The sequence below is a fragment of the Euprymna scolopes genome, chromosome 26 (assembly GCF_053919585.1).
Source record: "Euprymna scolopes isolate OS-2025 chromosome 26, ASM5391958v1, whole genome shotgun sequence".
Classification (NCBI taxonomy): domain Eukaryota; kingdom Metazoa; phylum Mollusca; class Cephalopoda; order Sepiida; family Sepiolidae; genus Euprymna; species Euprymna scolopes.
Genome location: NC_136507.1, coordinates 42,494,268 through 42,518,931, shown reverse-complemented (window position 1 = coordinate 42,518,931; position 24,664 = coordinate 42,494,268). Strand labels below are relative to the sequence as shown.

The 24,664-nt window shown below is 28.6% G+C and overlaps 1 protein-coding gene across 5 annotated transcripts in view; it reads right to left on the bottom strand.

Moving 5' to 3' along the window:
- LOC145247995 (annexin A4-like) overlaps positions 1-21,693 on the bottom strand; it is a 149,913-nt gene extending 128,220 nt beyond the window's left edge. For 4 of the 5 annotated variants that reach the window (XM_080109667.1, XM_080109668.1, XM_080109669.1 and 1 more), the window contains exon 1: positions 21,577-21,693. The gene's annotated coding sequence lies outside the window, so the exon portion shown is untranslated. Of the gene's footprint in view, positions 1-17,577; positions 17,651-21,576 lie in introns of those variants that run through there. The other variant, XM_080109670.1, reaches the window with a different exon arrangement.
- Positions 21,694-24,664: the final 2,971 nt, after the last annotated feature.

The following is a 24,664-nucleotide window of genomic DNA, read 5'->3' as shown; positions in this document are numbered from 1 at the left end:
AGAAAAATTTGAGAAAGGACGAAAAAGTTTCAGTTGATTTCTCAAGAGAAGAACTATCATGAGAATTTTAGGAAGAAAGGGGACACGGCTACAATTGAAAGACACAAGCAGAGTTTTAACAGGATTACAAAGTACCTCAATCCACAACTGAACCCAGGTGAACTTCTAGATTAGCTGCATATTTCAACTGATCTGAACAAGATGGAGGAGAAGCAACATTAGAATAGATGATACCACTTTTATAGAGGATATTTTTTTTTAGAAGCTACTGAAAAAAAAAAAAAAAATTGACTTATTTATTTTCAAATGTTCGATTCTGTGGATGAAGTATAGAATAAGGGCTCCGGAAGCCGAAAGACTCAACCATGATACATTCCAATCAACACTAGTTAACTACCAACGTACATATCATTTGTAAACATACACAACCCGAGTTGTTTGTTTTATTCATTAACTAGCTTGGATAACTGGTGTTGTCCAAGTGGAGAAACGTGGTATACTAAAGATGTTGAGCAACCCCCTAAAAAGAAAAAAAAATGTCTCAATCAAATTGCAGCGAATGCCCGTACGACCACAAAAAAGCTGCTATAGGCAGGCTCGAGCCTGTAACGCAAAAGAGGAAAAGGAGGTGAAAAAGGCTAATGTGCTAGCTGTCATGGCCACAATGACTTAGGATGTCACGATAGGTCAAAATAACTTTTTTTAAACATACATTGAGATTGCTAGGCGTATGACTTGCAAAAATGTTCACGCAAAAAGTGACCCCCGCGCCTTGCAAAAAACGACCCAGTTGACCAGCACAAAATATTTTTGGCCAATTTTTACATATTTTTCGTCAGAGAGATTGAACTTTTTAATGCCATCAATTTTGTCACGTCTACCGTGTCAAAAGTTTTTCGCAGAAATATAAACACGAAAATTAACACACATTTTCCCTTTTATATATTAGATATCTATTATATAAACCTCAGTCGTCTGTGTGTGTGTTTGTATGTCTGCTAAAAACTTTTGTCATCTGCATTGAACCGGCATGAACCTGATACCGTTAGAAAGTGATCTCTCGGACACATTATCGAGAAAAAAAAAAAAAAAAAAAAAAAATTTATTTATATAGAAATGTCATTTTGTTTGCTGTTAATTGCGCATGCACGAATGGTCATTTTTTTTGTTTCATTTTAAAAAGATAAATTTGCAACGTGATAACATGTATGTTATCTTGGCCCAATCGATTATGAACTTAACTTTTCTAAGTTCACATTCATCACGTTGCATTTTTTTTTTTTTTTTTTTTTAAATAACAGTTAGAAATATATTTCGTTATTAAAGGACGTTGCACAGACAGAAATGGGAAGAGAATGATACAATGGATGTGTAATGCGAGTCAAAGACAAGCTTAGATCCGATGACCTCAAGGGAGATTGTGTGAAACAAGAAACACTGGTTGGTTTGTTTACATTGAAACAATGAATCAGAATGATTAGGTTAATAGATATAGAACAAGTGTCGTAGGAGAAGAAAACCCAAGAAAAAATATGAAAGAAAGTGATAAGATGGAGAGATAGAGGGATAAATAAAGACCTAGCCAAAGATAGATTGATTTTCAAACTAACCTATTAAAGCCATCCAATACATGCCAGCATGAAAAACAGATGTTAAACCGAACATGATAATGATGAGTGTGCGAGTAGCAACTAAACCATAAACTGAAATCATGCCAGTCCCCTTTTAATTGTGTCTATAATAAGAGGATGAAGTCAAACAAGGTTGATATTTAATATGGAAAAAATTTAGCTCCCTAAAAGGGACACACTGGATTGGGGCTAAAATTAAAATTGTCAGTCCAAAATGATTTTTTATTCACTGATTAAGAACAGAAAAGAAGAAGTATCAAAGCAGATACTACACTTTGTCCTGAAATAATCCTGTCATTCTCTGCTTATTCCAACATTACTCCTGGTCAACCTGGATGTCTTCTACAAATGGAGATATCTTTCTGAAGGAATTCCTCACCCTTGTCTTGAAGAAAGATGGAAACGATAAATAAAATATGTAGAAAATAAATTCCTGCCACAATACCTCTAAGATGTCAAAAATGCTTGAACAGAAATAAGTAGTCATTTATAAACATTTCATATTCTTTAGTTGGACTACATTTCATGCAGAAATCAGTTCTCCATGGTAAAGTTTCTGAAATCACAATGCTTAAAAAGTTAAAATTAAAGTTTTTCATTACCAAATAAGTTAGATTTATTGGAGAAAAAAAAAAAAAAAAAAAATTACCAAAAAAAAAAAAAAAAATAAAAATAAAATTCCCCAAGAGATCTACACTATTGTCAGATTGATTTCCATTCTCCAAACTGATGAACACAAAAGATCAGGAATTAGAGCATTGCAGCAGGTCAGAAATAGCAATGGCAAGTGGATATTTACCTATAAGGTTGCACAGAAGCACATTTTATCATCTGAAAATTATTTTGCACTAGCATGGTTACTTGGTGTTGCCCAGGAACATGGACAGCATAATAAAAAGTTAAAGTATCTGTAGCATTTTTCTTTTAAAACCTCTGTTTACGCTCCTCGGATTCTCTAGCAACTGAAAAAATAAAATTGTTGATGGACTACATAACATTTTTTTTTTTTTTTAATTAAAAATGTTAAATAACCCAACCCCTAATTGTTCCTGGTGACCCCCTAAAATAATAAAACATAATATATCAGCTTTTAATAATGGATCCTACTTTTAGCTGGACACACAAAATACTTAAATACTTTGGAAGATCAAACTGTACAGACGTACAGATAGCAGCTCTAAATGAGACAACATTTATCTTTAAAAAAAAAAGCCCTCAAATATAAACTGATGGTGAAATTACAAGTGTTAACCTCAGGAAAAGAGGGGGCTTGATCTCTTCAAACACACTGAACTAAAATAATAAAACATAACTTTATATATAATATTAGCAGAATGGGATTTTCATCACCCCCCCCCCAAGAAGAATTGCTAACTGTAATATTGATCAACGGCCTATTTACACTTTTGGTGGCAGGCAAAATTCAGTAATATTAATTGCAAAAGTATATAGCAGAAGTCAATAGACAAATTAAACTTATTTAAATATGATGGAAATATTAGTCCTAAAAATTCATAAGTTTGAAACTTCTGCTTTAAATGTTTGTAGAATTTTAGAATTGCATATTCTGCTTTAAAAAAGAAAATTTAAAACTAAAAATGTTTTTGTGGTAAATTAAATATCTACAAATTATTTATTTGAATAGGACAAAGAAAAAAAAAAAAAACAAGTGTGGGGGTTGATATTTAGCCCCCCCCCTCCCAATATATATATATATAAAATATACCTTTGCCCTTTCTCATATTGTTCTTAATGTTTACAAAAACCACAAAACACCAAAGGTTCAAACAAAAAATTGAAAAAGAAAAAAAATTAAATTTTACAAGTGTTTCTAGCTTTGATTATTTTGGTACAACAAAAAGCAATTCACAAGTTCATGATAATGCATTCAAATTGAACATGCAGATATGATTCGACAAAATAAATTAAAAAAAAATCACAACAATCTAAGAACATGCTGAAGGGAAAGCAAGACGTTAATAGGCCACACAAGATTAGTATGCATTGAGTATACCAGTGCAATAACCCTTGAAATAAAAAATACAGACAGAAGGTCTCTTTGCTGAGAGTAAAAAAAATAAAGAGTAAAGAAAAAAAATTTTTTTTTTTTTTTTTTTTCCTCGATGTACGAGTCCATTAATCCAGACGAAAAAAAATATATATATGACATCATGCTTCAGAATTTGGATTATCTGGTTTATTCAGGCTATTGCTCTTATCTGCAAGGACCAGTTTAGTGCAATGGAGAAAGAAATTATCAGTTCTACGTAACAGTCTTCTGGAGGTCAAAACAATATTAAGACCACAATTATGAATTACACAAGACTTTTATTCCATCGTGGTTGATGGAACAAAAGCAAGCTAACCTCATGAATTTAATATCAGGTTGCATTCAAAATTCCATTCAGATTCAAGAGTTTCACGGGACACACCTGAAGAATGTTGGTGGTTACATCAGCTAAACACGGTTGTGAGAACAACATTCAAGATGAGAATAGTCTTCCAAATAATCAGAAGAATTCAAATGAAATATAACAGCTCATCACTGATGAATCCTCACCAAAAGACAGACATAGTGCTTTACTTTGATCCAATATTAACAGTTCATCGGGTGAGACATATCCTTACAAAATACGTCATCCAAATAATGCTTTCTCATTCCGAACTTGATGAGAAGTGCAAAAGTAAACTGACATTAAAACTTTGGTAGTTTTTATCATGACAACTCACTGCCGAAAAATCAAGCAATGAATGAATGTTACTTATATTACTATGACTTGAAAATAACTTTCGCCCTCCCCTCATAATGTTGTCCGTTTCTGGTGCTAAACGCTTTTTTTTTTTTTTTTTTTTTGCAATAGAAAAAAAAACAAAAAAAAAAAACACTCTTCTGAGCTAATTCTTTATAGTTTTACTTTGTGCAAATTAATACTAAGTAGTTTAATATGAATATAAATATAAAGTTAGGTTTATATGTTTGGCAGTCCTAGACTAATTAACAGATCATTATGAATTTTTAAACTTCAATTTTTGCGAAATAGATATTAGATATTAATTAATAAACATTCTCCAAATTGAACCAGTTGACCTCATCCATGCCACCATCAACCTAGCCGCACTCCAGGCTTGGAAGAAACGATGTGGTAGTCAGTTGGAAACCTGGCTCAGCATGGTGAAGCAACATACCAATCTGATCCTGTGTTCTCATCTCTACAGAGTGCGCTGCTGGAACCGCGAATGGCTGGACCTGATATCAACCTCAGCTGCAAACCGACATACCTGGGCAGTGTCTATACGAGATGCAGAGAATTTAGTTGGAGGAGTCAACTCAACCGCCCCATGGTGAATGCTGACACAACAAATTTAAGTGTCTTTGGGGTATTTTAAAACATCCTTACAGGCAAATAGAGTACAACCTCATATTTGAAAATGAAAATATCAGATTTGCATAGAACTTGACGCATAATCGTTTGACACCCGTTAAGCAAAATTTGCTGAATTTTAATTTTCTCTTATCACAATGGATAACAAACTTGCAATCTATTAGAATCAAGTGGTAAGTGACTTATAAAATACACATGCTTATATATCGAGCCCAAAATGTTATTGATGGGTCAATAAAAGAACTCATTTACATAATTGAATTCAGCTAACTTCATTACCTCAAATGTTTGGAACATTCAGTTTCCTCCTTTTTTATGTAGACACGGCACATGCCAGTAGCCTTTTGACCAATGTGAGCAGTTGTTATGTGTGTGTGTGTGTGTAGGGGGGGGAAACAAGAATTTAATTTTTTGTATCAGCTCTATTACATAAAACTAATTTTAGTGATATAAGATTTAATAAGTGAAAATAAACTTTTAAAACATAATATTTAATGCTGTATTATGCTGAGGAAGGCTCATGGAGTCAAAAATTTGGAAAAAAAAAAAAAAAAAAAAAAAAAAAAATTATCAGGTCTCTTAATGAATTTTCATTTTTTATTATACTGCTGCTTCTACTGTAGTAAAATGGATCTGAATATTTGTACACATATTCTAGTAAATCTCACAACTAGGAAAAAAAAGTTTCAATATCGGAAGAAATTGGTGATCTTCAGCAATGCTGTATTAGAGGAAGGTTCATAAGCCGAAAAGAAATATAAATAATTCATTTATATGAAAGAAAAAAAATAAAAAATAAAAAATAAAAAATCCTGCATTGTTATCAGATTTCTCAACGGCTTTTCACATTAATATTTACATTTGATATACACATAGGATTTATTAATAGCATTAAAGTATAAATTTCAAATAAAAAAAAATCTTTGCAAAGTATTTAAATTACACTTGAAGGTTCAAACAGATTGACAAAAAATTTTTTAAAGTTAAATTATAAAATTCTCTTAAAGAGCAACTACAAAACCTTTAGTCACAAATCACTTGCTTAATCAGCAATCGAATTAGGACTGTTCATTTTGTTGGAAATTGAAATTTGGCTTCAAGGCAATAAATTGACTAGTGCTTAATGAAAAATAAACTCCATTACAAATCTAATGTCATCTTGCAGTGAATGAAAATTAATCATAACCAATAATTATTAGATCAAGTCAGCTTAAACATGAAAACAAAACTATGTTCAGGAGATTCATTTCAACAGCTAACATATTGAATCTTTGTAATATGATGCATAACACTGCTAAATGTTTTGCTTTATAGTAAATAAAAAAAAAAAATTAAAGAAAATCAGACCTGAACCATGTAAAAACGAGTGGAAATACAATTTGATAATAGGGCAAAAACTTCACTCACTAAAGTTTTCAACTTGAAATTTATTTTTGTAAAATACAACTTAAAACTCTATATATTAAACCCACCATATCAACAAATGGCCCTTTTTCTTTAAGATGTGACTTTTTCTATGCATAGACACAATATTTAGCATAAATAGTGAAATGAAAGCAATCTAATAAGAAACCATAAAAAATGAATAAGCAATTAATGTTCGTTTTTCAAAGTGATAAGCAAATTAGTTAACCTTCATGTAGTTGCTTGCATATCTATGACAGAGTATATTAAGTTGGTTTAATAATTTTTAAGTAGAAAAAGTAAGCTTTTACTATCAATGTCAGACTAAGAAAGAAAATTCAACTTTATAGGTATATAGATGATAAAAAAAAAAAAAAAATCAGACCTAAACCTAAAACAGGTAGAAATATAATTTGATAACAGAGCAAAACATTTCATTCACAAAAGTTTTCAACTTGAAGTTTTTCGTGAAATACAGCAAAACTATATTAATCCCACCATATCGACAAATGGCCCTTTTTCTTTAAGATGGGCCTTTTTCTATGCATAGACAGACAATATAGTGTACATTAAGTGAAAAATACTAATATTAAACCATAAATCATCTCTCACTGAAAATAGTAACCAGATTTGAAGAAAGTTGGAAAAAAAATAAAATAATGTATAAAAATAAAGAATTCCACATTTATAAACTTTATTTACATAACTAATCACAATAAGAGATAAGTCATTGCAATTTGAAATTGAAGAGAATTTACTTGTTTTTGCACACTAAACTCAAGATTGATTTATAATATATACTTAGAACCCCCAAATTAGCCAAAAAAATATATTTTTTTGGCTAAGTATTTTAATTAGTTAATATTAGTTTACAACTGTGGAGGAAAGCAGGTAGGTAAGTTGAGAAAATAGATTTATTATCTACATAATAATATATTATCAAAGATCAGAAAGAGAATGAGGTGAAGTCAATTAATACAATCAGGAAGTGAGCATTGTCAAAATGTCTTATCTAAAGGTCATCTTAGATCAATCCCCCTTCCCAAACAATGTAAACTTTTGTTATGTCTTTAAGAAATTGCAGAAGTCAAAAGTAATGACAAAGTCTATCCAGACATTAATTTTATCAATGTCTTGTTGAACAATCAAAAATAAACTTAAGAAATGTTCAAAGGGTTCAAAAAAAAAAAAAAAAAAAAAAAAAGTGTTGTTTTTAAGTATGAACTTGAACAGAGAATGAATTTGTAAGATTGTGATAAGTTGTCACTATATTTAGAAGTCCATGGCTGCTGTGTGAGTTTTTCAAAATGCAGGTATGGCTATGGCCAGATTTCATTCGTTTGATTGCCAAGACTATGTGCATATTATTTGGATTCATTGGACTATTGTTCTCATCTTGAGTATCATTTTCACATTTCTGTTGATGTAAACTCTGACCTTCTACGAGTGTATTTTGTCAAACCCCGGAATGTTTCTGTTAAACTTGTGAATTTGGATGGAATTTTGAATGTAATCCTTTATTTACTTCATGGGGTAGCATGCTCTCGTTTCATCAGCCATGATTGGATATAGGTCGCAAGTAATTCACAATTGTATTTTGAGAACAGTAGTCTGATGAATCTGAATAATACAAATAACTAATCCTCATCTAAAAAATTCAGAAACATAAAATTGTGTAGCTGTTAGTAACACCATGTTATGAATGCCATAAGTAGTATTCACTTCTTTCTCACTGCAAGAAGGCTGGAAGTTCCAGTGGGAAGTTGGGCCTCTCACTTTATGTCTCTAAGGACAGCAAGTGAACACTTGCTTATATATTAGACTAGTGGAGTCCTTGGCGTTGTTCGGGTGTGTCAAGTAAAAGAAAAAAAAAAAAAAAAAAAAAAAAAAAAAAAAAAAAATTTTAAATTAAAAAAAAAAAAGAAACCAAAACAGTAAGTCGCCCGGGTGAAGGAGGTGTTAAAAAACAAACATCTTAGTCGATGTCTCAATCCCGCAACCAGAAGTTGCAAGCATCGAAATTAAACAGTCAATCAAAAGGAGATGATGATTTGTAAAAATGGCGACACAAAAATTGACCTCTCCTTGTAAAAAACTGCCCAGTTGAAGGTGAAGGAATTAATGTTTTGGGCCAATTTTTCGATATTTGTCATCTGAAGGATCGAGCTTCAAAACGATTCTTGTTTGGTCAGGTTCCGACGCATCTGTCGGAAGTTTTTGGTAGACATACAAACACACATACATACATTTTACCTTTTATATATTAGACAGCATGAACAGGTACTTAATCTCAGGAAGTGACCTTTTCCAATTGGTTAAATCAGAGATAGGCACCCAATCACGACTAAATATCTTAATCCAATCAGTATTAAGTATTTCAAACAAATAAAAAGACTATTTCAGAAATCGTTTCTCTGCGATTGCTGTGGACCCTTCATTTAAACATCTTATTTCAAGCAAGATTTTCATATGAATTTTTAAACAAACGAATGTATCCAGTTTTGATATGCGTCATATTCAATCTGAGTATTTAACATTGAAGTTCAAACTTTAGTGCAACAGATGGATAAAGTCTTTAAGAGGACACATCTAAAATAATATATACCGTGGAAAAACAAAAAACTTCTAAATCTGAACGAAGCCAAATCAAAATAACATATCTGTATCACACACAAGACTTCGTCCTTTCAGATAAAACTCAATAAATTTGAACACTTTACTGTAGTTTCATGGTTCCTCTAATTAGACATTACTCTTCCAAGTGTTTAAATATTTTAAATTGGTATTCAAAGGGATAAAACATTGAGGAGTTTATAGATACACTTTTGGTGATTAGATAAACCATGAAATTGCAATTAAGTCCAAAAATTCAATACTCAAAGTTAAGACTCTAAAAGTGGACTGTTTACTTAAATATAGAACAGAACAGAAGTGATTAAACATGAAACAAAATACAAAACTATATGGAAATAATTTATTTAAAAAAAAATATGAAAATAATTTATTTAAAAAAAAATATGAAAATAATTTATTTAAAAAAAAAATATGAAAATAATTTATTTAAAAAAAAATATGAAAATAATTTATTTAAAAAAAAATATGGAAATAATTTATTTAAAAAAAAATATGGAAATAATTTATTTAAAAAAAAATATGGAAATAATTTATTTAAAAAAAAATATGGAAATAATTTATTTAAAAAAAAATATGGAAATAATTTATTTAAAAAAAAATATGGAAATAATTTATTTAAAAAAAAATATGGAAATAATTTATTTAAAAAAAAATATGGAAATAATTTATTTAAAAAAAAATATGGAAATAATTTATTTAAAAAAAAATATGGAAATAATTTATTTAAAAAAAAATATGGAAATAATTTATTTAAAAAAAAATATGGAAATAATTTATTTAAAAAAAAATATGGAAATAATTTATTTAAAAAAAAATATGGAAATAATTTATTTAAAAAAAAATATGGAAATAATTTATTTAAAAAAAAATATGGAAATAATTTATTTAAAAAAAAATATGGAAATAATTTATTTAAAAAAAAATATGGAAATAATTTATTTAAAAAAAAATATGGAAATAATTTATTTAAAAAAAAATATGGAAATAATTTATTTAAAAAAAAATATGGAAATAATTTATTTAAAAAAAAATATGGAAATAATTTATTTAAAAAAAAATATGGAAATAATTTATTTAAAAAAAAATATGGAAATAATTTATTTAAAAAAAAATATGGAAATAATTTATTTAAAAAAAAATATGGAAATAATTTATTTAAAAAAAAATATGGAAATAATTTATTTAAAAAAAAATATGGAAATAATTTATTTAAAAAAAAATATGGAAATAATTTATTTAAAAAAAAATATGGAAATAATTTATTTAAAAAAAATATGGAAATAATTTATTTAAAAAAAATATGGAAATAATTTATTTAAAAAAAATATGGAAATAATTTATTTAAAAAAAATATGGAAATAATTTATTTAAAAAAAATATGGAAATAATTTATTTAAAAAAAATATGGAAATAATTTATTTAAAAAAAATATGGAAATAATTTATTTAAAAAAAATATGGAAATAATTTATTTGAAAAAATAATTTTAATCTTAACACTTCTTGTGCTATCACAGAACAATAAAAAATAAACTTTCATTTTTTACATTTCTAAAAAGTTTTTTTGTTTGTTTTTTTTAACACTTGTGTTATCATGGAAAAAAAAATTTATTGTTTACATTTCTATAAATGGTGCCTTTTTGAAATAATATTTATATTTCACAACTTTTATCACAGAATTTTGTCATAAATAATGTATGAAAGTTTTTTTATCAACACTTATGAATATTTTAAATATTAAAAAATATTTGGAGAAATGTAAAAAAAAAAAAGTTCATTTTTTTTTTTTATTGCTTCATGATAAAACAAATGGTACCATATGGTTTTGTATTTCGTTTCATGCTTAGTGACTGCCATTCCATATTTAGGTAAACCAAGATCACTTCTGGAGTCTTAACTTTGAAAACTGAATTTTTGACCTTAACCGAAATTGCAATAAAATGTAAAAGATAATCAGATACATCAATTATTGGTTGCTACATGTGAAAGATCCTGGTAATTACATGTTTATTCCTGGTTGTATAAAAGGAACTGTGTGTATGTGAGAGTTCTTTATGGATTCAGAAACGGCGGTGTTGATATTTTTGAAATTTCACACAAAATGGTACTTGATGTATCTGGGAATGTTCTTGCTTAGGTTTTGTATTGGAATGCATCTGATAAGTACTGAAATTAGATAATTAAAAAAAAAAAAATCTAATTGAAGAAGGAAGTCGGATTTTGACTAAAGTTAACATTGTTATACAACTTAACATCACTAGTGCATTTGAGAAGTTTTATCACCACTCAAGCAGAAAGGCCCAGCATATAAAATCAACAGTAGTCTTTTATAAGATGGGTGCATTCAAAATTAATATTTCGTTTTAGAACACAATTGAACCATGATACTTGAAAGTGAGCATGTAAAAATAATTTTATAAAATCAACGGTTGGTTCTTTGATAAGATAGGAGTGCATTTCAAATGAATGTTTCTGCTTAGAGCACAATTGAACCATGATGCTTGACTTTTGCATGTTAAACTTGAAGTGAAGTCATTATTTACAGATAATTTTATAAAGTCAACAGTAGATTCTCTACAGTGCAATGTAAACTACAAAGTATTGTGGACTAAATCACTATGGGGAGGCATGTGAAACTTCCTTCCGGTACACTGTAAGGGTGAAGGGGATGTAGTTTCATAACTACTTTCATTATGGGGATTTAATCTCTAAAATCTTAGGAATTCATAAACAGACAGGATCTACAACAGGTGTATGTGTGTGTGTATATATATATATATATATATATATATATATATATACACTAGCAGGGAAACCAGACGTTGTACAGGATTGAATAAGGATCAACGAATGTTTCACTCTTCCATTCTTTTCTCATCAAAACCAGTGAAATCGACCATTTTTTAATCAAATCAATTGATTGCCTGTTCTAGTTAAGGACTCCTCCCCTCTTGCAGTGTACAGGGAGGAACCTTCACATGCCTCCCTGTAGTGACAGTTCACAATACATAGTAGTCTACATTGCACAATAGAGAATCTACTGTTGACTTTATAAAGCCAGACTGGATGAAAAAGCTGAAAATACGCCCCTAGTTTAGTTTGAAACAGTCTTAGAAATCCATGGTTTTAGGCTGACCCGATCTTACATGATTATCAAAGTTCTTGGAATTGATAGTCGAAATACTAGACTCCTTAATCTTTGTACTTGCAAGTATTGCGTATACAAGTGCAGTAAAATAAAAGGTAGTCTGAGAGATGATAACCAGCTTGTGTGCAAAACAATGGACAGAGATGAGAATTCAGATGTGAAGAAATTTTAAAATAGCAAAACTATTGGGATTGTTCAGAAATTTTGTTACCTTAATATTATTGGAGCACAGGGAGAGGCGCGGGTTGTAGTAAGAGTTAAAAATGGATGGAGTAAATTCAAGGAACTTGTGCATTGTTACCAATGTCGACCAAGGGAAGAATTACAGTGTGATGATGTATGAAAGTGAAACTGGGCAAGTGAAGGTTGAGGACATGCGTTGCATGGAGAGAGAATGATATGATGGATGAGTTCTCAAGGCAGGTTTATATCTAATAAACTTAAAGGAAGATTAAATCTGGGTCGTATAACAAGTCGTGTGCAGAACAAAACACTGTGGATTTGGGTGCATTGAAAGAATGGATGAGAGTGGTTGGGTTAATAGAGTTAACAGTCAGTTAAGAAAACATGAGAAAATGATAAGGCAGGATTGAGAGAAAGTGGAATAAACACCTGATCAGACATAGATTAGATTTTACAAACCAATTTCTAAAAACCAACGAACACGTCCTAGCATGTAAAAATGGCTGTTAAACTGAATATTATGATAATATATAAGAAGATTGGAGAAAAAAAAAGCATAACTTGATTTTTGTGTTTTATGGAAATAAAACATTGTTAATATATTCAGAAAAAAAAAAAAACAATCTTTTTAATACAAGACAGCAACACATTTAATTTGAAAGTCTTTGGGTAAGCATTTTCAATCAATAGTAGTTTTAAACAGATTGGATATTTAAAGAGATAAAATCTTATTGACACCATTGTTAAAAATGGAGTAAGAGGGGAGTATAAATGTTTCCACTTCATCTGCATATTAAAGGAGGAGGTAATGCATCAGAAGATCGCCTAATTTGAAAATTAATACTCACTCATTAATAATGTTTGCATCTGAATGTTTAGGAGCGCAAGTTAAAATAAAAACTTACAACAATTACCATGGCAACCAGCTGAATGCTCCTCTAATTTAGGTATGACAACAGGTAAACATTGAATCGAGCTCAAAATGTTAAATATATCATCTCACAGGTTAAATCATAAGGTTTTTAATCGGTTGAAAAGCTGAATGAGCATCCCATATTTTGGTGGAAAACGTAGAATATCTAATAGACAATAGTAAGATTGAGAACTATAAAATAATGACGATGCTATGAATATATATGTCCTGTGAAGAAAACTTTGTAGTGAATGGGGGTGGCAGTAGTAATAAATTTGAGCGAGAGCGAAAATTCCTCACATTAATCATATAGATGATCACCTTAGAAGCTGTTAGAACTAGAGGAAATGTAAAAAAATTTAAATATTGAAGGAAAACAAATGCATATTTTCCAAAAATGCGCATCACGAATTGGTCTAAACTGATGCCAAAGCAGATTTGCATATGGAGTCTCTGGATAGAAATCTATACTCATTAACCAAATAAAGGGCAAAAAGCAAACATTTTTATATATATAGTCCTAACAGAAAAACTTAAACCAGAGTGCTCAATTGTAGGAAAACTGTGCGATACATTTTATTTATACACTAGCTGGCTCTGCCATCTTTCTATGTCTTTACAAAATTAACTTTGAAAATACTTGAAACATTAATTTAAAATAAGCATTTCATTCATAACATTGTTGTAAACACAAAACAAAATCTTTCATTTATTCATAGATAAAAAAAAAAAAAAAGAAATCAAGTCACTTGCATTTTATAAATAGCTTGCAACTTGAAAATAAAGTCTGTTCCTCTAAAGAAAGGAATATTTGAAAACAAATGTTAAATATTTATCCACAAAATAAAACAATATTGCAAAGCAGAACTATTTGTGATATTAAAATCAAAACAATCATTGAATTAAAAACAATAGCTAATTAATAAAATGTTCTTTTTACAAACCAATATGCAAATTAGTTAACCTTGCTACTGATATCACATATACATAAGCAGTATATAAAGATGATGGTGCATCCATTATGTAAAATTGAATTCATTTGAAATAGAGCATTTTGTTTTTACCGTTATTGTAAGAAATTGTCCCAACTTTTTCATTTATTTAAATAAATAAATGCAAAAGTTGGGACAATTTCTTGGGACTATACAATCACAAATCCCGTACAGTGAATTCATGATTCCATAGTAGATACATAAAAATAATAGCATAATAATCTTATTTTTATGACCAAAACTAAAATACTAATATCGAAATACAAAGTATTACAGCCTTGAAGAAATATTGTAGGTGTACTAAAGATGTTATTTGTTTTTGTTTGTAATACTTTTGAATGAATTCATTTATTTATACGAAAGTGCATTTTTACCTAAACGCGAGTTGGAAATAATTTTCTCTTTTACCAATTTGGCACGCAACTATATACAACTCAAAATGTTAAAAAAAAAAAAAAAAAAAATGTTGAGTCAGTGGTTATCGTGTCAAGTTGCAAACAGATGCATAAATGAACAGCAGCAAAGAAAAATCAATCTCAAAGGTGTTTTTTTCATGTGTTTTGTTTAAGGATGGGGGCATCATTAATTGATTGAATAAAATATAAAAAAATTCTCACTAAATTTTCTTTACAAAAACATGATATAAAAAAAGCTATGAGATAACTTACAAGAAAAATCATCCTTCTGTGACCACTTAAAATGACTAAATCAGGCTTACTTCTCCAATCTTCATTGGCACAAGAGATTTCAAAAACAATCTACAAAATTATTTTCTTAGAGGAATAGATTTTTGGCACAAACTGTCTAACTAGGCTTAAAATTAAACTAATGTAGAACAAGCTAGATAAATTCATAAATAAATTAAAAAAAATTTTTTCAGAGATTTTGGAGTCTGGTAAAATATTTAGGTTCTTATCCAGAATTCCGCCTATATTAAAAAAAAAAAAAATCTGCATGATGTACATACCAGTGTGGAAACCAAAATATAATTAAAAAATCATGTAAATTTATAAAGTAGTTTTATTGTTTATAAATAAATTCATTTTTAAGTGAGTAATAGGAATTTGTAGACATTAAAAAAATCTTGCAAGTTTAAACTATTATTATTATCTCTTTTTTCTTAAGATTTTTAAAATGGCAACATGAAGCAGTTGCTCTTCTCTTACTCATAAATTCGATTTTCTTAGTTAAAAATAAAACTACTTGATCAATTTATGTGATTTTTGGAATATGATATTTTCATTCAATCACGGGTATGTATATCATACAGATTTTTCTTTAGTTTTGATTTAATATAGGGGAACTCTGGGCAAGAATCAATATTTATTTTTAAAAAAAAATGTAATCTTTATATTCAATCTGTGAGAAGGAGAATGCATTAAAATGTTCAATAAAAGCTGAAAGGAGATAGATTAAAAATAAGATGTTCAAAGATGCATGAATTAAAAAAAAAAAAAAAAATTGTTTATCTTTTAGAGGGTAGGGTCAAGTGTCCAAAGTCAGCATTTTTGTTAGTTCATATTCTCATAAGGAAGATAATTAAGGTTTAAAGTTTGAAGGACAAAATATTTTTATCATGCAGTAATTTATGACATTTTTTACGGTTTGTATAAAAAAATTTGGTAAACAAAGTGTTTTGCTTTAAAACAGTGTTAATCAGGATATAAGAGTTAGATTTCCTTTTTAAAATTCAGTCATTATTTTTTTTACATCAGATTTTAAACAGGATTCCTTCCCACTATTAAAACCAGAAAATTAATCCAATTAAGCATATAAACGAGATTACAAGGGAATTGATCATCTCCCTACATAGTCTCCCTGCAACTTATGTCCCTGACAGTAGCTCCCTACATCAAAGTGGCACTGTGCCTTGTTTGGGGTGAAAATAGAATTTTAAAAAAGTTTCGCATAAAACTGACCCTATTTCCAGGCTATCTATTCTAGTGCTTTAGGGCAATTAACAAAATTTTAATTTTGTTCTAAGAAATAAATCCTGTACATTTTGGGGTTGAGCGATTACTTGTAGTTTTATGGTAGTGCCATTTCGACTTAGGGTTAGTGGCAAAAATAATTTGATAAACTGTTCAAATGTAATCACTTAAAAAAAAAAAAAAAAAAAAAAAAAAAAAAAAAAAAAAAGTGGAAACGGGATGGGGGTGATTCAACCGAGTTTACAGATTCGAAAAAGTTGTCAAAAAAAAAAACAAATATATAACAAATAAATGTTATCAAAAGGCAAGATAAGTTAGTTATCTTTCTATCTAACTGGATAAGTTTTTAGTGTTTTTATAAAATATTTATTTGGTTCGAAAAACGAGTAATGTTGAAGGCTACCGGCGAACAAGAAAAGATGGCAGCGATGTCTTTGAAGACTCAATATTCACTTCAAAATAAGAAATAAAACAAAATGGTGTTAAAAACCCACCCAATAAATGTTAGTGACATTTTGCTTTATTTCTTATTTTGAAGTGAATATCGAGTCTTCAAAGACATCGCTGCCATCTTTTCTTGTTCATCGGCAGCATTACTTAGGTACAGGCAAAATGAATGCCGATGCTCAAAATGTATAAACATTCTGACCTCTCCCTTTACTTAAAAATTCACCAAAAAAAAAAAAATTAGGGAATTAACCAATTTTAATGAAATTTACAGTATTTATCAAATAATGATCGCGAAATGTAATGAACTAATTATTTTTATTTAAATCTTAGTGGAAATGTATTATTTTGTTTAAACAAAAAAAATACCTTTACTAAAGTTATGGTTTTCAGTAGTAAATAAAAAACGCAAGAATTTATTTTTGCTTTTTTATATAAATAAAGTATCATAATTTGTAACAAAAAAAAAAAAAAAAAAAAAAAAAAAAAAATTTTTACAGGAACATTACGAAAAAAGCCCTTAAGTCCGTATGGATGAATTCGATATAACTTGAAGAAAAATGGATTGCTCGAACTACCGATATTACCGTTGAATTAAGCATTATTTATTTAATATTTTCATACAAAAAAAATTATAAGAGCAAAAATATTACTTTTTTTTTTTTTTTAAATTACAGATTTCGCATAATTTTTATAAGCAAGATTTTAATAATTTCCTCGCTCGCAAGAATGTGAAACTTTCGGCGTAACATAATTTTTATATAATCTTGAACAATAATTAAAAAAAAAAAAAAAAAAAAATTAACTTAAAAACAGAAACATAAAAAATAATAAAAATTGGTACAAACGTTCAAAATACGAATGTATGGATGCACGTCTTGGGGAAAAAAAAAAAAAAATCTGACACCCCTACCTCTTTTTACTATCATGCCTTCATTTTGAAACAGCGTTTTGGTAGGTGTATCAGAATTTTTGTAGGAATTTTTGACACCCCTAACACGAAACTGCGAATAAAATATAAAAAACTCGTAATTTCTTTCAAAAGTGGGTCGTTTATTTTCTTTATGGATTATACTTCCAAAATAAACTATTAAAGTTGTATAAAAAGTAATAGAAATATTTTTTTTATTTTTTAAAAAACAGTAATGAAATTAATTGAATTTTATGAGTTCAGTATTTTTCAATTTTTAAACTTTAAAAATCTATCAAAATTTTTCTATTGATTCTATTTTTACGATACTTTCAGGGTCAATGTGAAATTTTATGCTCTTTCCAATAAACCGAATATATTTTAGACAACCGTCTTTAAAATTCACGCGTCCCCCCCTATTTTGAAATATCTATTAAAAAGTAAATAATTAATTTATGTGGCAAAGTTTTATATATCACAAATTGAAGATAAAAAATCAATAAATAATATATTCTAACAAAAAAGAAAAACAGTTTTTTGGAAATTTACCTTTAAAGTCCAAAGTTTAAAACCTTAAAAAAAAAAAAAAAAACGTTGTTTGTATTTTTTGTTTTAAATGAAACCTTGGTCCTCGCCCCTTTAATTGAAAAGAATTAGGGTTCGAATTACATTTTTCGGGTAGTTATAAGCTTGAAAAGACAGGGGTCGAATTAATTCACGTCCCCCATTTTGAAATGTCTATTAAAAAGTAAATAATTTATGTGCCAAAATTTTATATATCACAAATTGAAGAGAAAAGATCAATAAATAATATATTCTAATTTAAAATAATAATTAAAAAAAACTCCGAAGTTTAGAACCTTTTTTTTTTTAAACAAAAAAAAAAAAAAAAAAAAAAAAACACGTCGTTTGAATTTTTTTTTTTAATGAAACCTTGGTCCTTGCTCCTTTAATTGAAAAAAAAAAAAAAAAATAGGGGTTGAATTACATTTTTCGAGTAGTTATAAGCTTGGAAAGACAGGGGGTCGAATTATTCAATATTTTTAACAAGCAAAACAGGAATATCAGTAAAATAATTGAGTTAAAATCAAGTTTCGTCCGTCTTTATTTACATTCTTTGTGCTTCACGATGAATTCCCTGGAAAAGTCACTTAATATTTACGCTTTAAAATATTGTCATTCTGGAAGAAAAAAAAAAAAAAAAAAAAAAAAAAAACAGCCAAGTTAGTTTGCATGTTTAAAAACTGGTAAACATTAATCAGAAGTGACTTTTTCATGAAATTCATCGTGAAGAACAAATATCAGCTGACGAAACATGTAAACTAAGACGGACAGAACTTGATTTTAACCAATAATTGTAATATAATTTGTTTTATCTTTTGGTAAAAAAAAAATAAATAAATAAATAAAATTGATATCAAAACATTTTTAGGTGCTCTGCCCTCTGCACTTAACGTGCTATTTTTTTAAAATAGTATTTTCAAGTTAAAAAAGATACAAAACTTGAATTTATCAATTGTTAAGTGAAAAAAGTTCAAAATAATTATCCCCTCCCCCATATTAAGCATGGTTTTCTAAAAAAATAACATTATTTCAGCACAGTACAATAAGCGCATAAGTACCCACTTTTTTTTTTAAGAGCATTTTAAATTAGAAAGTAATTAACGTTAATTTAATATATCCTATTCTACGTTAAATTAAATAATTTTAAACAAAGCTAAAGGAACGATTTCGTCATATAACATATGTCCATTAATGTTTTTAAAAATAAATGCTTTAAAGATTTTAGGAAAAAAAAACTTGGTAACCCTCGAGAATTTGTAGAATTGGTTAAAAACAAACTTAACTTTTTAAAACGTGTTAAAACCTTATTTAAATTCCAAAAGAAATTCTTTTTACCAATTAATAAACATTAATTTTAATTTGAAAAGAAAATCTACAAGAAACAGGAAGAGTTTTCATTGTTTAAAATTAACGAAAATGAACTATCGGTGGAACTCTTTGAATAAAATCAATTTTATAAAAAAAAATAATTAAACTAAAGACATAGCTGCTGCTTCAAAATGTTATTAACCAAACAAGATTGAAAAGTGAACTAAAACACATTTCATGGCAAATCGGAATCTTGTTTTTCGAAATATATTTTAGTTTTTTTTTAAAGATGATAAAAATTTAATCTTTTTAAAAGTTTTATGTGTGGATTTAAATTTATTTAATTTACACTATTTTGTATATTTTATTTCAATAAATAAAAAAAAAAAAAAAAAAAAAAAAAATGGCAATAACATTTTCAATATTAGTTTTATCAAAAATAATTCCGTAGCCATTTATTTTCAAACACATAAGCGGAATTCTCCAAACCGCTTATGATAAGCAGTTTGGAGAATTCCGTGGATTTTCTTTGTTTAGATTTGAAATTAAATATTTTTAAAAAATTTAAATTTGTCTTTTATATATATTGGCTTAAAAAAAAAAAAAAAAAAAAAAAAAAAAAAGAAAAGTCATAAAGCCTTTAAAATATCTAAAGTATTATTGAAATTCTCTTTATAGCCATTTTTAAAGACTTAAGCGGTTTGATGAATTATGAATATTTTTTTTTTTAATTTAAAAAAAAAAAATATTTATATTTTATTTTAGTATATTTTATTTTCAAATAAATAAATTCTTTAATAATTGTTTTAGTACAAATTGGCTAAATTCATCAGGCGAAAGACATATTGCTACCTGAAATAAAAAGCCAAATATAGTCATGTTTACATTTTATTTGTCTTTTTTAACCACTTCTTCCCTTATTTTCTGATTTCAATAAATCATCAACTGAACTAAACGGTTAGAAAACCAGAAATAGCTCGGTTAATATGTTGTTTCAATGATAGCCATCTTAAAGCTGAAAAGTTCAATATAACCGTCTTAAAAAAAAAAAAAACGTTGGTGGAGTGAATTCATATTTTTTGTCTTTTGTAAATTCAAGTTTCAAAGAAAAATAGTATTCATTAAGTGTTAAAAATAATTTCTATTAGTCTTTGAAAACAAGCGGACCTTTTCTGTAATTTTAAACTAAAAACAAAAGTGAGCAATTTTTTCCAAAGTAAAACGCCATGCACAAAACATGCAGGTGCTTATGCACTAATTTTATCATGCCATTATTTTCAAATAGTATTTTCAAGTGGAATTCAAGTTTTACGATATCTTTTTTAATTAGTACAGAATAATTACAAAACTATCCCCTCCCTATGTTAAGAATGGCTTTCTAAATAACGTTTATTTCAGCATGGTAACATAAGTACATAAGTACCCAAATATATTTGGGCGATAAAATTATAATTATTTACTTTGTAAATATCTTCATTGTTGGCAGCAGTAGATTCATTAACGATTCAACAACAATAATGCTAGGTTTGATTAAAGAGCGGGATCTTATTTTAGTTTTAAAATAAATATGGTTTCGAGATATATTTTAGCAAATAAATATTCGGAGTATTATCGTCTTTATTCGAATGTTTACTAATATATACACGCAAACAAAGTTTTTATTTTTTATTTTTTTGCTTTGAAATAAAAAGATCTTACAGATTAAATGAAAAAATTGGTTTGTTTAGTTATTGAAACAATGACATTTCTCGAGAAGATTAGTACAATTAAATACTTTTAAAATTCAGACAAAAGTAAAATAAATATTAAAGAATAATTTGAAAAAAAAAAATTTAAATAATGCTTATTTTATGCTTAAAGAAAAAGAGTTTGTAAAAAATTGTGTCTAATTTGTCAGGGCGTGTCCGACTTTGTGCCTCACGAAAACAGAAAGAAATTGATTTTCTTTTCAGAGAGTGACATTATTCGGTTTAGGGTCCACGGTTTGTTCGGGGAATTTGAGTGAGGGAGAAGATGGAAGAAAAAGAGATACAAAGATATACAACAGTGGAAGTAGCTTTTACTTCGGGCTCGAATACAAAACATCAAATAAAAAAATGAAAAACAAAAACTAGTGAGAGAATGAAATACCGAGTTTTAAAGTGAAGAGAATCGCCGGGCGTTCAGGACGTTGTGTTACGTGATCTTCTTAAGTTCTTACTTCGACTGAATTATCTCCCTTCGCTGACTCGTCAGTTTTAACGTGTAGAATCACGGCCACCGAGAGTAAGAAGAAGGCCTGTTAATTGAAAAATGTCAGCAGACAATGTAGGTAAGATTTGTCAGACTGTCAGTACTATATGAGGGCCATTTGAAAAAGAGCAATAAAACATTTTTAAAAAACAAAAGGAACACAGTTCGATTAATACTGAAACTGAAGTTCATTCAATATAAAATATAAATATTATCTATGTAAAATTAAGTAATTTTAAAGCAATATACAATTTAATATTGATAAAACTGAATTATGAATTTAGGGAACAAACAATTAAAGAAACATTAAACACAAATATTTTTTGACCTTCGGAACAAGATTACAGTGTAGTATCTGTTTTGATGCTACACTTTACTTTTTCTGTCCTCGGTCGGTGGAGGAGAAATCTTTCATGACTGAGATTATTTTTGTTCCTATCCAGAATGCCCCTTATTGGGAAGCTGGATTTTGCCCACAAGATTATATGTTGAAATAGTTAAATAACTGCTAATTTAAATACAGAAATTATATTTAAAGTTTTGGTTTTCTGTTCTACTATGTCCAATTTTTCCCCATGTTTGTCATCAAAATGTGTAGCATATTAGTTGTCTCACAGGCCATTATCAGTGATTGCTCACTGGCAGTAACCTGTGGTGTTCCCTAGAGACCAAGTGACAACAAGTCTCCCCAGATTTCTCTTGACCACTTGTGCAGATGATTGCATGTTATCACAAGAGCCGTTGTCACTGATTTCTCGTTGGCATCAATCATTGTTGTTTCCTGGGGTTTGGGTGACAAAATGCCTCCCCAAGGTACCAGATTTGAACTGCACACTTCCAGTGGCGATTTGGTTAGTACTCTCCCACCTCGGTCTTTCCATCCTTCTGACACTTCACAGCTGGTTGATGTGGTGTGGCACCAGTCGATGTCATCTACATCAGTTTTTTTATTATTATTACTATTATTATTATGATAATAATAAGGGTGCTTGTGCAGTGTATGCACATGTATTTTAAATATTATTTTCAAGTTAAATTAAATTTTGGGTTTGTATTACCGTACACATAGATTCGAAAAAGTTGTCAAAAAACAAATATATAACAAATAAATGTTATCAAAGGCAAGATGAGTTACTCCTCTACCTATCTAGAAAGGTTTTTAGTGATTTTACTCACTTTAAAACGTGTAATCGCTTTGAAAATCATACAATGTTTATTGATATATTTTAAAAAGAAAAATGTCGGCATGTTTGGTAGAAAAGTAACTAATCTTGTCTTTGACAACATTTATTTGTTATATATTTGCTTTTTGACAACTTTTTCGAATCTATGTGTACAGTAAAACAAACACGTCATGTAAAGTATTTACAGTTAAAATGTTACAAAAATCAAAAAATTGAAGTTTTAAATATATTTCAAAGAAATAAATTACGCCCGGTGCTAACATATTGAAAATTCACCGATTGTAAAAAAAAAAAAAAAAAACTGCCATGAAAAATGTTAACTTTAAAATACTTGAAAATACTCAGTGAAAAGTTTTATTTATTATTAAAAGAACAGACTGAAAAATATTATATAAAAATTGTTTGTTTTGCAGTAAAAAAAAAAAATAAAATGAAATATTTGACTTTCTCCGATAAAAATAAAAGTTCAAACACCAGTAAAATGTTTTTGACTCTGATGGGGGTATGAGACGAATGGATTTGCCAATCATTTTTATAACCAACGGCTGTGCTAAACAACCAATGAAAACGTTTAAAAATTATTATAAAAATTGTCGAATTTTGGATTCAATTTGTTCGCCGTTAACTACGCCATGGACCGCATTTGATTCTTGGCTGCCATCTTGGTTACTGATCTGAACTACGCCGCCATCGTTGTTCAACACAATGTCTCAAAACTTAACAGGTTATGCGCCCAGCCACCGTCTTTTCTTTGACGGATCGGAATCTAAATTCAAATTGTGGCAGGTAAAATTTCTGGGATATCTAAGGATTTGAAAACTACACAAAGTCATACAATCTCTAACAGAGAATCCAAACGACCCCGAATTTCTCGAAAAGAACGCGACTGTTTTTGCAGAACTGATTCAATGTTTAGACGATAGAAGCCTGTCTCTGATTATAAGAGACGCATTGGATGATGGAAGGAAAGCATTGAACATATTAAGAGAACATTATTTATTAAAAGGGAAACCAAAAATAATATCCCTATATACAGAACTAACGTCTCTGAAACGTAACAAGGATGAAACGATTACCGACTACGTTATAAGGGCAAAAACAACCGCCAATGTTTTAAAACTCCGGTGAAATAATAAGCGATAGCTTGCTGATATCAATGACCCTCAAGGGACTTCCAGCCGATTTTAAACTATTTACAACTGTTATAACTCAGAAAGACAAACCCATAAATTTCAGTGAATTTAAAGTGGCATTGCGCAGTTACGAAGAGACTAATCGTATGCTCATGGACAATAATAACTCCAGCAATATTATGAAGTTCAAAAATGCTTCTCGAAAACAGACACAACCAAATTACGCACCTCACCACAACGTCTCCAAAAATAATTTTCCCAAGAAAAAGAAAATTATCTGCTATAATTGTGGACGACCCAACCACAAAAGCTTCCAATGTCGATATAAACGCTCAAAAATGGACTCCGTAAAAAATGTTGAGAACTTTGAGGAAGAACATACATTTCTATTCACATCTAATTTTGACAATACCACAAATGGTAAAAATCTCCTTGTAGACTGTGGTGCTACAGCGCACGTTATTACCAAGGAATCTGATTTTATTAATTTTGATTCAAACTTTAATCCTCAAAGTCATTTTGTCAAACTTGCCGATGGTAGTCAAATGAATGATATAGTCTTGAAAAGAGGCGATGCTAAAATATCCCTAAAAAATAATGAAGGCAAAATCTGTAACTGTATTCTAAAAAATGCTTTGTTCATACCTACATTTAAGCAAGACATATTTT